We start from the raw sequence: 11690 nt of genomic DNA, 5'->3' as shown, positions 1-11690 counted from the left end.
AGTTGAACCCAAAGGTCTTCTAGCTCAAGAGCGATGACTGGTACCAAATGATCTAAATCAAATTTCCTCAGCTGGACTGCTGATTTTACCAAATCCATCACTGAAATAAATATGTGGCAACCAGACAGAAAGATAAATGTGGAATGGGGCACAGCTCAGGGGGCAGCTGCATCTCCAAACTTGAAGGTTGAGAAGAATCCAGCATGAGTTTGCCTGCTGATGAATCTGCTCAGAGAGGTGGGACAGGTAAATTGTATAATTTAAAAAAAATTATACTCAATCTTTGAAATCCCTAGCTGTCAACAGTATTTAATTAACTGTCATTTTCTACATTTAGTTGGAAAATAGTTTAAACAGAATATAACAATGTCCATAAATTAAAAGTGAACATGCAATCATTCTGTTTATTATTTTGATTAGTTGTTTCCTATTAAATTGGAATTAAGATCATGAAATGAAATTTAGTTGAAGACTATTTATATGTAAGCCAGCTGGGAATTTCAGCTACTGACAAGAATGCAGAAGTTCTCACTGACACTGTTTAGCAAGATTCCTTTTGGAAACATGCAACTTAAATTTATTCCGGTCCGAAGCATTTAGCCAGAGACTAACCCTCACGGCCAATCTGTTGCTGAGCTTGTTTACTTCCACTTTGCTGGATTTCGCCACTCCCTCTAGTCTCACTCCATTAAAATCCTCAGATGTGCTTTTGACACCTGAGACTCAATCAGTTCAAGAAACTCTTTCTTGTTCTTCTACACTCCACTCTCCGTCAGCTCCCAATTGTCTAAATCTTGGGTGCACAAATTCCAGATTACATTCATCATGTTCTCACTGATCTATCAATTTGCTCCCTTAAGTTACTAAATTTAAGATCTTGCTCCTCATCTTTAAATCCCTCCAGTGTCTAGCCCCAAGCCATCTTTGCCATATCTACCCTCTTTATGGTGCAAGCTCTTGTCCTTTGACCTTTTGATTCTAAGTGGTTTTCTGTGTTTCCATGGAGATAGCTTTTCCAGTCTGAACTATAGCAGGACTTGCTGATTTCTTTTTTTTAAAATCCCTAAGCTCTAATGCCCTGATGTAATTTTGGAAATCAGAGCATCAGTGCAAGGCAGAGGAAGGATGGACCAGGAGATTTGTGCATTTTATTACCAGATGATGCTTTCAGTTCGTCACTGGAGGTTGACATTTCGAGGTGACTCAGTCCAGCCCAGAGATGCTGAGATCGGTTGTCATGTTCCATTAACTGACTAGGAATCAAACCTTTTGAGAAAGTTGAAAACATTCTGGTCAAAATCTGCCTATCATGTCTTTCTAAATGTGACAATGGCACACTTTCAGCTAGAAACATGTATGTGCTTTCTATCAAAACATGGGCACTGTTTGGCTGAATTTATCAGTTGTGTATAATATACCCACGCTGGCAGGTGAAAATGTGAGGCAGGGTAAAAGGTGGATTAATTGCCACTCTGGTGAAAGGCTCGCTCTTTGACTGCCTCTAACCCTCACCCTAAGCCTAACACTAACCCTAACCCTTGTTGGGGCATTCAAGAGAGAACTGGATGATTTTTTGGATAATAATGGTGCGCAGGATTATGAGGAAGAGGGAGGAGATTTGCACTAGATAATTGAATGGGACCAAATGGCTTCCTTCTGTACTATAATAATATTAATTCTGTAATAGTAGTTTTAATTCTGTGATAAATGCACCTAGCAAAGTGTGACTGCAAAGTAAGTGGAAGTGCGTTAAGATCCTATATAGCAATCATAAAATCACAGCTGCAGAAGCTGTGACAAGTCAGGGCATCAAATACTTGTTAAAAATACCTTACATTGGTAGGAACTCTCAAACAAGACATGTATGAAAATCAAGATTACTCAGCTACCAGAGTGCTTGTTTAAAAGTAACAAATAGTTGAAATAAATTAACCAAAACAAAAACAGAATTTTTGTTCTGTTTTTGTTTGATTTCCGCATCTGTAGTTCTTTGGTTTTTTTTTAGAAAATAAATCGTTTCGGTCAACACAGGATTAAGATTGTTCTCAACAACATTTCTAACAACAATATTTATTGTAGCACCTTTAATGTAATAAAACATCACAAAGCATTTTTTATAAAACAAAGCGTGGCATCAAAATATACAGGAGATTTTAGGTCAGATTACCAAAAGTTCGGACAAACATGTACATTTTATCCAGTGTCTTAAGAGAAGGAAAGCGTGGTGGAGAGGTTTAGGGAGGATATTCCAGAGATAGGTGTCTAGATCATTGAAGACACAGCCATTAATGGTGGAGCGATTAAAATCAGGGATGCACAGAGACCAGAATTAGAGGAGTGGAGATATCTGGGAGGATTGTGGAGCTGGAGGAGACGGCAGAAGTACGAGGGATTTGTAAACAGTTATTTCCAAATCTAAATTTTGTCTAACCAGTGAGTGCAGGGCTGATAGGGGAATGGGACTTGGTGTGAGGAAAGATATAGTCAGCAGGATTTTGTGGAGGGTATTCATTGTGTATTCTCTTTATTGGTCATGTTATTGCACCCCATGGTAGGATGACAACGGTCAAAGATTCAAACTAGTGAAAGACAAACTTTGGGCTGAAATTAAGACCGCTGTTAGTGAATGAATAAACAATAGAATGTTTTTTTGAAGTATGGGACCCAGTATGTTATATAAGAAGTTGAATGTCACTTTAGATTGAGTTAAGGTGATTTTTAAGCAGAAGTAGACTGAATTACCTTCCTCATCTGGTATTTATTCTGGGTATCTTATGAATGCATAGAATTGAAGTGTTTCCTCTAATGCACTACACATCTGTGTATCATAGCACTGATTTCCATTTTTATTCAACAGCAAAGCAGTGTCATTTCTCACTGCTGAAAAATATTACTGACACAGTTCTACATGGAAACATCAGAATTACATTGCAATGCTGTGGACAATATATTGCAGTACCCCACTTTAAATATACAGGGGTCCCCAAACTACAAATGTCCAATTTAGGAATGACAATTTAGGAACTTGATCCCATAAAGTGGAGTAAGTTTAAAAGTCCGACATTTCCTGTACTTACGAACAGCTCCTTTATATTGTCTTGCTTTGTGTACTGACTTACTTATAAATCAACTTATGGACTCCAGAATGAAACCAGTTCAGAACCTGGGGACACCCTGTATATGGACTGTCCCAGACTGAAAAAAGTAGAAGAACAGACAGGCAACTTGGACTTGTGAATATTGATTTCAGTTGCGAAGGACTAAAAGAAATGCTTTGGAAGTAAATGTTCGGCACCAAAAGCTAACACATTTCAAGCAATATAATCACCATCTGGCCTAAACCTTCCTCTCTTCTTTGTTGAATCGACCTGTTCAGATATGTTAATACACATCTCTGGAGCAGGTGGAACCTGAACCTGGGCTTTCTGCTCAGAGGTAGGGACACCACTACTATGCCACAAGCGTTCTCCTACCTTCCCTGCTTTAATGGCATTCTGAAATTAAAATGAAAGGGGAAGCAGGTAGAACTGAAATCTGAGTCACAGGAAAATGTGTTTGTACTGTGAAATACTTAACCATCAGTGACTGAGCACTGATTACATGATGAATCATGCCCAACTGCAAAATTAACAAATGCAAATTCAGAACAAAAATAAAAATTTAGAGTGAAAATGACAGTGGACATGAGAAATTCAAAACCATAAAGATATTAGTTCCATTTATTGGCCTAATGAATGGCTTAGTGCAAGTATTATATATCTTTGAATCTACTGCAACTTTCATTTGCGTCAAGGCACAACATTGAGAACCGAGATAACAAAATCTGCAGATGCTGGAGTCAGAGATAACACAGTGTGGAGCTGGAGGAACAGAGCAGGCCAAGCAGCATCAGAGGAACAGGAAAGTTGACGTTTCGGGTTGGGACCCTTCTTCAGAAATATCTATTGTCTGAGAATAACTAGATTTTTTTCCCCTCCATCTATTCCTTTCCATGATGTTCCTGTCCAAAAAAAACAGAACAGCATAGTGTTGCTCTTTCCTTCTTACATTTTGTGACTTTCTTCATTATTCATTTCCAGACCTGGTTAAGTCACGTTAAACAATCAGGTCTCTTGCTCTCCAGCCAAGTCCTCCTCCTGGTCCACAATGGACAATGTCAAAGTTCCTTTTTGTTGCGCCATCAGACTCCTCCATTCTGCTCTTTTCCCCTCACCTCCAATCTCTTCTTCCTCTGCAATTTTCTGTCCAAAGGCTGACACTAGAGGCTGGATAGGCAGGGACATTTTTCCCTGGAGTATTGGAGGCTGAGGGGTGGCCTTATAGAGGTTTATAAAATCATGAGGGGCATAGCCAAGGTCTTTTCCCCAGGGTAGGGGAGTCAAAAAATAGTGGGCATAAGTTTAAGGTGAGGGGGAAAGATTTAAAAGAAACCTGAGGGGCAACGTTTTCACGCAGAGGGTGATGCGTATATGGAACAAGCTGCCACAGGAAGTGACGGAGGTGGGTACAATTACAACATTTGAAAGTCATTTGGAGGGGTGCATTGATAGGAAAGGTTTAGAGGGATATGGACCAAATCAGACTAGTTCAGTTTAGAAACCCGTTGGCACGGGCGAGTTGGAACAAACAGTCTGTTTCTATGCTAAATGACTCTATGACTCTGCCCCAAAAAGCCATGATGACCCCGACAGGTGAGTCAAGGAACAGTTCCTGAATTCACTTTAACCAAAATAAGGAATGAACCCGAAGCTATAGATGATTTCAAGTTTCTTGAGTATTGCTAAACTTACACTCATCTGGGTAAAAAAGGAATACGCCATCATATTTTGCCTTGTGTCATGATCCCAGCTTATGTTACTACTGGACAAGTCTGATCCCTGAATAAAGTCTGTCTTGATAGATCATATTTTATATATTACTTTTTTGTAAAATTAGTAATACTTCACTGAAATATAAACATACTATGCTGCAGATATAACACAGTGTGGAGCTGGAGGAACACAGCAGGCCAGGCAGCATCAGAGGAGCAGGAAAGTTGATATTTTGGGTCGAGTCCCTTCTTCAGAAATTCAGATTTCTGAAGAAGGGTCCCGACACGAAACATCAACTTTCCTGCTCCTCTGATGCTGCCTGGCCTGCTGTGTTCCTCCAGCTCCACACTGTGTTATCTTTGACTCCAGCATCGGCAGTTCTTACTATCTCTGATACAACGCTGCAAATGTGATTATGACAATAAAACCCAAGTTTATTCTCCCCAAAAAATAACAACACAAATTAAACTTCTACATATAACACAACATAAAAGATTTGAAACAATTGGCAAAACAAAATCCCATTTACTCCCTAACACCATCACTTTCCAGTCAATGAAAATTAGGATAAAATTTCTTTCCCCGTCAAGACTATAGGTTGACTTGGCTTCTTATTTCCACTTCCATTGCTGTGTGTTCCAAAGCCTTTTTCTTTGAATCACACAACTGAAATTCTTAAACTGAGGTAACTTACTCCCTTTACTGCTCTGAATCTGAACAAACGCCTTTTTTCTAGCAGAAACTATTCTAAATCTGCCTTCTGTCAGACTTCCTTCGAACTACAATCCTTGATTATTCTAAACTCAAAAGAAAGCCACTATCAATGTATGTTTTCCCTCTTCTATCATAAAACCCCATCATATATAAACTTCTATTAATTCTCCAGGAAGCCTCCTGTTATCAGTTTAATGACACATACAGGCTTAAATTCATGGTTCCAATAAAAATGACCTAGTTAATTATTAAAGCTCTTCACAAAAACAGATCAAACCTATATACCATTAGTTTAAAATCCAAACTCTAAAATAATTATATTAATATCTAGATATATAAAGCACACATCTTTAATCACATTTGTTGATGGTGCCAGGATTTTGGGCATCAGGAGGTCAGTTAGTCATCACAGAACTCTGAGTCTGTCCTGCTGATGTAACCACAGTATTTACATGGCCAGTCCAGTTCAGTTTCTCAACATTGGTGACCTCCCCAGATGTTGATGGTGGCGGAATCAGTAACGGTAATGCCATTGAATGCCAAGAGTGTTGTGGTATCACAAGTATCTACGATTGGGCAAGAATATACCTTTAAGGAATTAAGTGATGATATCAGTGTAATATCATCCACATGACATTCTCATGTAAAGGTATCAACTACATCTTGAATAACAATTAGCACTGTTACTGCTGTAACTTTGTAATCTATCGGGAAAGTCAATTAGTCAACCAGTCCACTAAATGATACCATACGAATGTCTGTGATAAAGTTGTAACGTATTTAGTTGTTCTGTAAATAAATCTCCGGATACTTTCCTCCATAACAACCTAGTCTCCAAGTTCATGTTACAGTATTAACATAACGGTAAAATTCAGAGAATGCATCGAAAGGAAGTTAGTTAGATTCTCTATTGCAGGAGATGATCATTACCTGACACTTGTATGGTGTGACTGCAACTTACCACTTATCAGCCTAAGTGTGAACAATATCCACGTCTTGCCTCATGTCGGCATGGATTGCTTCATTATGTGAGCAGTTGCAAATTAAAGTCAACACTATGCAATCATTAGCTAACATCCTCTCCACAAGAGCAGATCTTTGAAAATCACCCCGCCTCCTCCCAAACCAACAAATCCCAACAACTTCGACTAGAATGCTTTAATGTCACTCTCTGATGTCCAGGCAACCACTTTCACCTTGCATCTGAAATTCACCTCTTTTGTTTATGGTTGGACCAAGGTAGAAACAAGGTCTGGAGACAGGTAATCCTGGCAAAACTCCAAATTAAGCACCGCTGGGCAGGTTATTGGTGAGTAAGTGTCTGTGTGACAGCACTGTCGATATACCACTTTGCTGACAATTGAGAATACACTAATAGGGTGGTAATTGGCTGAATTGAATTCACCCTGTTTTTGGACAGGATGTAACTGGCAATTTGCCACATTTTTGGATACATGCCAGTGCTATAGCTGTAAAAGCTGGCTAGTTCTGAAGCAGAAGTATTCAGCAGCAGACTTGGGATGTTTAACTAATTCCACAACCTTTGCAGAACCTGATGTGTATAACTTTATGGTTTGCTGCCTAAGATTAAAGCCATGTCTTTATTACCTTTTAACTCACCTAATTATCTAATTGTGGTATCCGGTCCCCAATTATTCTGCTAGTAATAACCATTAATGGTGCAGTTTGTTCTGCTCCTAACTCTCCCAACCACCCCCAAACCACATTGTTAACTGCTTTTGCCTTTTTAAGGTCCTCAAACATATTGTCACCTCCAATTCCGACTCATTCTTTTCAGAATTCTTTGTTCAAATATCATCAGTCTAACCTCTAGCCCTGAAGTTTACATGCATCGTGGGGTACTTATATTAAAGGTGCTACAGAAATGTAAATTGTTGCTGTTGTTCATGCTGCCAAACCAAAGGCAAAGCATTTTCTGTGACAGTGACCCGGGTGCAGAATGACTCCATGTATTCCTGAACTTCTGGAGAGTGAGCAATGTAGCTCCACGTTTAGACAAGTCACAACTCAGTGCCATGTGTGCATAGCCCTACACTATATAACTCCCTAAATTGGTAAAACTGCTTAAACTCTCATAGCTGATAAGGGACCTCATTACCCTGTTACTGAGCTCTAATACAGTTGAAACCACCTTCACCTTGATAAACCCTTAAGTGTCAATTTTATATTAAAGATTTTGAAGTGACTGTTCTTCGAAGCTGATATTTGCTTGAAAGAAGTATCCTGGAGTTCACTGATGGAACTGAGTGCTTTAATTTGCAACACAGCTTTTCTGATAGTCTATATTATTTAGATCATACACAAAACTGGATCAAAAAGAACGGGAAGATAGATTAGTTCCATGCTTGGTCTTAACACAGAGACGCTTAATTCTCCTGAAGAAAAAAAATCCCTGAAAATGTTAATAATTTATAGCCATGATCCTCGCACAATGTTCTGTACACACATTCCAGAGAGGTGAAGAGCCCAATAACAATAACAACTTGTATTTACATAACCCCTTTACACAAGCTTCCTGGGAGTACAATGAAACAGGAACTGAGATTGAGCCAAAGGAAGATTCAATAAAGCAGATGATCAAATGCTTCATCAAGAGGTACTTTTGAAGCAGCTTCTTAAAGGAAGAAAGAGAGATATTCATTAATTTGGTCAACATCCATCTGGCAAAGCAAGAGGCAGAAGTTTCTCTGTCTTCCACACAGGTCAATTCACAATATTCATTACTAAATGACTGCAGACTACTACTTGCTTCTATAGAGGAGACATTCTCAGGTAGAAACTGGTTTTTAAAAAAAGCCAAATCACATGTTATGACACACTTCTGGGGCAGGTGGGATCTGACCTTAAAACGTTCGGTCCAGAGGTAAGATCACAAACACTGCACCACCAAACAGGCTCTCTTATAGATATTTTCTAATGTTCCTACACACCTCTAGAGCAGGTGAAACTTGAACCTGGGCCTCTTGGCTCACAGGTAGGGACACTACGACTACACCATAAGAGCCCCCTGCCAAAGTGGTTCTTATAGATGAGACCAAATTTGCCCCCAGTTGGTATTAGCTGCTCTTAATTACAATGCAAGCATGCATCAACAAACACTCAAATTGGCACAGAGTTTTCAAATGTGGCTTAGGGATATCAGCAATTGGAAACCTGCTTGATTTTCCCTCTAGCTCAGGGGAACTGATGCAAAGTGAAGTACCCTGAGTCCAATTGCGGTGCTCTGACACTCCAGCTCAGATCAGCTAAGGTTCAAAATGTATGCTTTCCTATCAAGTTCAGCACTGTACCAAGGAATGCATTTGCCTGGCTGTAATGTTTTCACAGGAATTCTTCTACTGATACAGCACATTTCTTTAAACCGGAGGTATACAGTCTGGCCAGCTGACAGGTAGGCTCATTTTGAAATCTAGCCAAAGCAGAGACTGCTGACATGGATTCAGTTCCAGCATTCTCCAGTTGTAAAGGCTTGTGTAAAATGCTTTGTAAAGATGAAGCTGTCAGTCACATCAGCCAAAATGTCACAACCTTATCCAGCTCAGGCTGCTGTGGCTGGTAACTTCTTTTTCATAAAAAAAAGAGAAACCTTTCATACCATTTATTATTAAACATAAGATAAAACAAACATCATTAAAACAAAAATAAATTCAGCAGGTCAGGCAGCATCTGTAGAGACAGAATAGAGTTAATGCTTTATGTTGATGGTGTTGCATGGTCATCCGACCAAAGAGCATTGAATTCTAATTAAGAGTCACTGGACTTGAAGCATTAACGCTGCTTTCTCCCCTCAGATGCTGTCAGACCTGCCGAATTTGGCCAGCAATTTCTGTTCTCATTTCAGATCTCCAGCATCTGCAGTTCTTTGATTTATTTACCCGAAGAAGGGTCATTGTACTCACAACATTAACTTTGTTTTCTCTCCACAGATGCTGCCAAAACTGCTGAGTTTCTCCAGCAATTTCTGTTTCTGCAGCATATCTCTCAACCTGCAGGATACATGAAAATAAGAATTTGGATCAGCAATTGGCACAGGAGTGCATTTTTCTGGAACATCAGCAAATGAACTGAACTTGTCAGTCTTGCTTCTCTCAGCAACATAGTTTAACCGTGGAATATCCTGATTAAAATAGCACACTTAACATTATGCTTGTGAATAATTCAATCGGTTCAGACTAGGCAAAACCCAGAAGATTGCAGGCTTTATGCATCTATTGAAAAAGGTACTGAAGCATCTTGTTTCCCACTTGCATGATTTCTGCTGACAAAGGATTTGAGGGCCATCTGGGGGAATTGCACTGAGACTTTTGAGTGACATAAAATCAGTTCAGTCATCCATGTCTGCTGTTCAAATACTCACATGATAAAGGTAGTCCCAGAGAAAAATACAGAAGTACAATATTATCAGAACACTTGACAGTTGGAGCTCACATGTTGGATGGCGACTTAAGACAAGTTAACTTGTCGAAAAAAAAAGACAGTTACTATGTGGAAATGAGTTTGGCCACTTTTGGCCTATTCCTAATGGACATAAGCATAAAATTCCTCAATTGGCAGTTGTCATTTGTGAAATTCTTAGGACATAAACAATTATCTATTCAGTCTGTCAATTAGAACTGCATTACCTGTTAAACATGGATCCTTTATTATCTTTTTTTCAGCAAACTCCCTCTGCTGATATGTGTGTATGGCATCCTCAAATGGACAAAATCTACAATATACGACATTACTCAAACAGCTGCTGTAGGAAGAGAATTCAAGGGTTTGAATTAAGGGTTTGGGCCATACCTACGCAGGGGTTATTACAGTCTTATTAAGAACTACAAGTAGAAAAAAAACTTTGTTTTCCCAACAGGCTCTTGTTTTGAGGAGGACAGAACGTCAACATCAAGAATATGCATAGGATCAGGATGGAATCGGAAACCTAAACTTGCTGGATCAAGGATGAAAAAGTCTCATAATGAAAAATTTATTGTTTATCTTTCAGGAATGATGATGAGTATGGTTCATATTATTTAAATTAGAATTAATTGTGGACTGCTAGTATCAGGGATGGAGCTACTGATGGATCACCATTAATTACAATCTTAACCACCTCCTCCTGCCCAAACAAGAGATTGATCATCATGAAATTCCTTCAAGAGGGTGATAACCAATATGATGCTCAAAGAAGATGCTTTCAACTTCCAACAAACTCTCAAACTACATAGCAACTGATCAGAGGTTATTATCATCTTTTCTTCATTTTTATGTTCGGAACGTTCTGTCCTGTTTATTGTGGAGGACTCTCTCTCTGAAGGTTCTAGAAGGCATGCCTAATAAGGATGGAGTGAACACAATGCAATTTCTGGAGACTGAAATTTAATTAGAGCCATTTAAAAACCAATGCAGCCCAGCTTCCTTCTGTTGCTTTGGAAGCAATGTTTTGTTTGGGAGAATTCCCAGGCTGTGAAGCAGCAATAAGTAGAGGTAAGAAAATGACTTAATGACTTCTCTTGGATCGTCAGTCTGAAAGCTTCTGATCGCCTTGAGGAAATTTGGAATGTATTAATGGGAAATGTTTTGCCCGATATAATTCCCTTGTCTGGAGGATGCTAGAATAAGCTGACCTTCCAAATTAATAGGGCCCCACAGGAAATCCTTGAAGACTATTTTAGAAACCCATCCGAGTAACACAAGGTTCCTTTCTGAATCAAGCCATTCCGATTTGGAATTATATTGCTGTTCCTTCAGTGTCACCAAGTAAAAATGCTGAAACTCCCTTCTCAACAACATTGTGGGTGCCGCCACAAACCAAGGACTGTAGCAGCCCAAGAAGGCTGCTTCCAGGGCAATTAAGAATGAGTAATGAAATTTGGCCCAGCAGGCAAATGCCCACATCTCGTAAATGATTTTTTTTAGAAAAGTCTTCAAAGCAGCTAATGATAAACATTTATTATAAAAAGAACAGAGATATGTTGATCTTTCCAGCACCTCGGCATATTTCTTGCTTTGTAGGCCATTCCAACTTTTGCTTTTGTTATCAGGAGAACATAAATCAGTGGGCAAGAGTGCGAAAATGGTTTGCATTTTATTGGTTCTTTGAAGAACAAATCTTTTAATGTGGGCACTCTGATGCTTATTTCCAGCTGTATGGTGCCTATGGGA

The 11690-nt window shown here is 39.1% G+C and overlaps 1 protein-coding gene across 3 annotated transcripts in view; it reads right to left on the bottom strand.

The window, feature by feature from the left end:
* Positions 1-1156: 1156 nt before the first annotated feature.
* The window catches only part of nkapd1 (NKAP domain containing 1), a 26911-nt gene continuing 16377 nt past the window's right edge, over positions 1157-11690 (bottom strand). Inside the window, exons 7-8 of one of the 3 annotated variants that reach the window (XR_007265337.1) lie at positions 9446-9532; positions 1157-1266 (exon numbers count right to left, since the gene is read on the bottom strand). The gene's annotated coding sequence lies outside the window, so the exon portion shown is untranslated. Of the gene's footprint in view, positions 1267-5206; positions 8161-9445; positions 9533-11690 lie in introns of those variants that run through there. The other 2 variants (XR_007265336.1, XR_007265335.1) reach the window with 2 other exon arrangements.

Source organism: Rhincodon typus, chromosome 32 (genome assembly GCF_021869965.1).
Source record: "Rhincodon typus isolate 14 chromosome 32, sRhiTyp1.1, whole genome shotgun sequence".
In the NCBI taxonomy this organism is placed as follows: domain Eukaryota; kingdom Metazoa; phylum Chordata; class Chondrichthyes; order Orectolobiformes; family Rhincodontidae; genus Rhincodon; species Rhincodon typus.
Note: the sequence above shows the minus strand (reverse complement) of the source record. Positions and strands in the feature narration are given on the sequence as shown.